At 51.6% G+C, this 5,000-nt stretch overlaps 1 non-coding gene across 1 annotated transcript in view; it reads right to left on the minus strand.

Annotated features, from left to right (window-relative positions):
- The window catches only part of LOC124577370, a 1,910-nt gene extending 1,908 nt beyond the window's left edge, over positions 1–2 (minus strand). The window contains exon 1 of the ribosomal RNA XR_006972624.1: positions 1–2. This exon is cut by the window's left edge and continues 1,908 nt beyond it. This is a non-coding gene — a ribosomal RNA (small subunit ribosomal RNA).
- Between the last annotated feature and the right edge of the window lie 4,998 nt (positions 3–5,000).

Here is a 5,000-nt window from a genome sequence, read left to right on the forward strand (position 1 = left end):
GAGCTGCGTCAACTAGAGCTGAGCAGCCGGCCGCCCGGGAGTGTGTCCCGGGGGCCCGCGCGAACACGCAAGCGTCCGCTCAATTATTCTGCAAACAGGAGGAGGCTGAGCTCCCCTGCACGATACACCTCGAAACCCTCTCAGGTCCCGGCGGCGCGCAGCGCCGTCCTAAGTACTTGGTCGGGTTCGAGAGAGGCGCAATCGCCCGGAGTTTGGCGAGTAGACGCTTTAGGTGCGACCACCCGTGCTCCCAACTGAGCTTGCCGCTGCCGACAGAGGCCCGGGAGCGTGCTGTCGTGGCATTGCCGGCGGGAGACAACACGCGCCACCTACGGTGGCCGGCAGCTCCAACGCCAGCGCCACAGAAGGACAAAAGCCCCACTTGGGTGCCGAAGCGAACTCTCCCAGCACAGCGCACGCGCCAACACGTCCGCACAGCTGCGATACAAACCACCTGCGAGAACCGCAGAGGCGACCGAGCAGCAGACGGCGTCGCGGCGCCGAGCGCCGGGCGGCGGCGCATCCTCAGCGCACACAGTCCTCAATCGGACCAGCACACTGCAGATGTCCACCGCGCTTCGCACCGGGCCCGCGAGGACCTACTTTGGCCGCACGGCGCCGCGTGCAGGGTGCGCCGGCGCGCAGCTGCGCCGCCTGCCGCCTCCGTCGGCCGGCGCGCCTGCCACTGGCCGCCCCCACCAGCCGGCTGTAGCGCGTCCGCCCACGCACCGCGCGGCCAGCACGCCGGGAGGCCCCCCCTCACCGGCCGGGGACGGTCCCACCCAGCCACCGCCGCGTATCGCTTCACACCCACATGCCATTCACGTTCGTGGGCATGGTGGGTATCGCTGAAACAACCGGTTGGTAGCTCAACCGATCGTCGCCATCACTGATTCACCTCTAGCGAGAACAACCGCACCACAACGGTTTACCAGTTGTTCATTTGCGTAACGTCACCAGCAAACGTAGACGTCCATCGCCATTTGCAAATTCAACGATTGTTGCATGCCTGTGTCAGGTGTCACGACACACTATGTCTGCCCACATACACGCAACAACATGTGCACGCTTCGCGAACACGTGGAAGGTGGCCCCCGTACGTATGCGATGTCCATTGCGCGAACGACTGTCAACCGGCCTCTGTCGCATGTCGCAGATGTGGAACGCAGTGCACCATGCTGTCACGGTGTGTGAGAAGAGACGACTACGTCTGACAACACGCGCCACTACATCAACAGACGGCTCATGCTGATCGCCATCCAGGGCATACCACACTGCAATCCGGCTCTTATAGGGAGACGACACATAGCTGAGTGCACAACAGTTGGACCGCATGGTTCGCCGTTGTTGGCGCAGTCGTTGTACGGTCACATGAACCACGATGTATCATTCAGTACATGAGGACCAATGTGCAGTACAGTGTGTGATTTGGACGTACAACATCAGCGGACAGTTGACACAGGCCGTACCACAGCGTAGGCTAAGTGCTTCGCCATGCGAATGCCAATGAACAACTGCGAAGGGCATTGAGCATGTACGTCCTGCTGCCATCCACATTACAGTGTATCGCTGCAAGGTGTTTAACATGAAGCGATACACTGGGGACCAGGCAGTGCGAGTAGCAAACTATATTGCGGGGGTTGCAGTTAGGCAACACTACACTAATTTAACACGTCGTATGACAATTACAGAGCGGGTTAAGGCCCAACGTGTGTTGGGTTAAGGCCCAACGTGTGTTGGGTTAAGGCCCAACGTGTGTTGGGTTAAGGCCCAACGTGTGTTGGGTTAAGGCCCAACGTGTGTTGGGTTAAGGCCCAACGTGTGTTGGGTTAAGGCCCAACGTGTGTTGGGTTAAGGCCCAACGTGTGTTGGGTTAAGGCCCAACGTGTGTTGGGTTAAGGCCCAACGTGTGTTGGGTTAAGGCCCAACGTGTGTTGGGTTAAGGCCCAACGTGTGTTGGGTTAAGGCCCAACGTGTGTTGGGTTAAGGCCCAACGTGTGTTGGGTTAAGGCCCAACGTGGGTTGGGTTAAGGCGCAACGTGGGTTGGGTTAAGGCCCAACGTGGGTTGGGTTAAGGCGCAACGTGGGTTGGGTTAAGGCGCAACGTGGGTTGGGTTAAGGCGCAACGTGGGTTAGGTTAAGGCGCAACGTGGGTTAGGTTAAGGCGCAACGTAGGTTAGGTTAAGGCGCAATATAGGTTAGGTTAAGGCGCAATATAGGTTAGGTTAAGGCGCAATATAGGTTAGGTTAAGGCGCAATATAGGTTAGGTTAAGGCGCAATATAGGTTAGGTTAAGGCGCAATATAGGTTAGGTTAAGGCGCAACGTAGGTTAGGTTAAGGCGCAACATAGGTTAGGTTAAGGCGCAACATGGGTTAGGTTAAGGCGCAACATGGGTTAGGTTAAGGCGCAATATAGGTTAGGTTAAGGCACAATATGGGTTAGGTTAAGGCACAATATGGGTTAGGTTAAGGCACAATATGGGTTAGGTTAAGGCACAATATGGGTTAGGTTAAGGCACAATATGGGTTAGGTTAAGGCACAATATGGGTTAGGTTAAGGCACAATATGGGTTAGGTTAAGGCACAATATGGGTTAGGTTAAGGCACAATATGGGTTAGGTTAAGGCACAATATGGGTTAGGTTAAGGCACAATATGGGTTAGGTTAAGGCACAATATGGGTTAGGTTAAGGCACAATATGGGTTAGGTTAAGGCACAATATGGGTTAGGTTAAGGCACAATATGGGTTAGGTTAAGGCACAATATGGGTTAGGTTAAGGCACAATATGGGTTAGGTTAAGGCACAATATGGGTTAGGTTAAGGCACAATATGGGTTAGGTTAAGGCACAATATGGGTTAGGTTAAGGCACAATATGGGTTAGGTTAAGGCACAATATGGGTTAGGTTAAGGCACAATATGGGTTAGGTTAAGGCACAATATGGGTTAGGTTAAGGCACAATATGGGTTAGGTTAAGGCACAATATGGGTTAGGTTAAGGCACAATATGGGTTAGGTTAAGGCACAATATGGGTTAGGTTAAGGCACAATATGGGTTAGGTTAAGGCACAATATGGGTTAGGTTAAGGCACAACGTGGGTTAGGTTAAGGCACAACGTGGGTTAGGTTAAGGCACAACGTGGGTTAGGTTAAGGCACAACGTGGGTTAGGTTAAGGCACAACGTGGGTTAGGTTAAGGCACAACGTGGGTTAGGTTAAGGCACAACGTGGGTTAGGTTAAGGCACAACGTGGGTTAGGTTAAGGCACAACGTGGGTTAGGTTAAGGCACAACGTGGGTTAGGTTAAGGCACAACGTGGGTTAGGTTAAGGCACAATACGGGTTAGGTTAAGGCACAATACGGGTTAGGTTAAGGCACAATACGGGTTAGGTTAAGGCACAATACGGGTTAGGTTAAGGCACAATACGGGTTAGGTTAAGGCACAATACGGGTTAGGTTAAGGCACAATACGGGTTAGGTTAAGGCACAATACGGGTTAGGTTAAGGCACAATACGGGTTAGGTTAAGGCACAATACGGGTTAGGTTAAGGCACAATACGGGTTAGGTTAAGGCACAATACGGGTTAGGTTAAGGCACAATACGGGTTAGGTTAAGGTACAATACGGGTTAGGTTAAGGCACAATACGGGTTAGGTTAAGGCACAATACGGGTTAGGTTAAGGCACAATACGGGTTAGGTTAAGGCACAATACGGGTTAGGTTAAGGCACAATATGGGTTAGGTTAAGGCACAATATGGGTTAGGTTAAGGCACAATATGGGTTAGGTTAAGGCACAATATGGGTTAGGTTAAGGCACAATATGGGTTAGGTTAAGGCACAATATGGGTTAGGTTAAGGCACAATATGGGTTAGGTTAAGGCACAATATGGGTTAGGTTAAGGCACAATATGGGTTAGGTTAAGGCACAATATGGGTTAGGTTAAGGCACAACGTGGGTTAGGTTAAGGCACAACGTGGGTTAGGTTAAGGCACAACGTGGGTTAGGTTAAGGCACAACGTGGGTTAGGTTAAGGCACAACGTGGGTTAGGTTAAGGCACAACGTGGGTTAGGTTAAGGCACAACGTGGGTTAGGTTAAGGCACAACGTGGGTTAGGTTAAGGCACAACGTGTGTTAGGTTAAGGCACAATACGGGTTAGGTTAAGGCACAATACGGGTTAGGTTAAGGCACAATACGGGTTAGGTTAAGGCACAATACGGGTTAGGTTAAGGCACAATACGGGTTAGGTTAAGGCACAATACGGGTTAGGTTAAGGCACAATACGGGTTAGGTTAAGGCACAATACGGGTTAGGTTAAGGCACAATACGGGTTAGGTTAAGGCACAATACGGGTTAGGTTAAGGCACAACGTGGGTTAGGTTAAGGCACAACGTGGGTTAGGTTAAGGCACAACGTGGGTTAGGTTAAGGCACAACGTGGGTTAGGTTAAGGCACAACGTGGGTTAGGTTAAGGCACAACGTGGGTTAGGTTAAGGCACAACGTGGGTTAGGTTAAGGCACAATACGGGTTAGGTTAAGGCACAATACGGGTTAGGTTAAGGCACAATACGGGTTAGGTTAAGGCACAATACGGGTTAGGTTAAGGCACAATACGGGTTAGGTTAAGGCACAATACGGGTTAGGTTAAGGCACAATACGGGTTAGGTTAAGGCACAATACGGGTTAGGTTAAGGCACAATACGGGTTAGGTTAAGGTACACATTGTTGTAAGGAAAGGTGTTTTGGGGGGGGGGGGGGCCGGTTTGTTGATTGTGATTATCGTAAGTAAATGACTGCGGCATCATCTGATTTGCCACGTCAGGGTGCACCTTTGGCTCATAACAGGCGGCGCTCTGATTCCATGCTTGTGGCAGACCTGTGTCTTTCATTCCTGCCATTGTTTGTGTGCTGTGACAGGAGGCAGTATTGTGATGTTGGGTGTACCCCTGTGTAGGACATGTGTGGGTGTTGGTGGCTTAGCTGAGCAATGGTGGTTGTC

The sequence above is a fragment of the Schistocerca americana genome, unplaced genomic scaffold, assembly GCF_021461395.2.
Source record: "Schistocerca americana isolate TAMUIC-IGC-003095 unplaced genomic scaffold, iqSchAmer2.1 HiC_scaffold_266, whole genome shotgun sequence".
In the NCBI taxonomy this organism is placed as follows: Eukaryota; Metazoa; Arthropoda; class Insecta; order Orthoptera; family Acrididae; genus Schistocerca; species Schistocerca americana.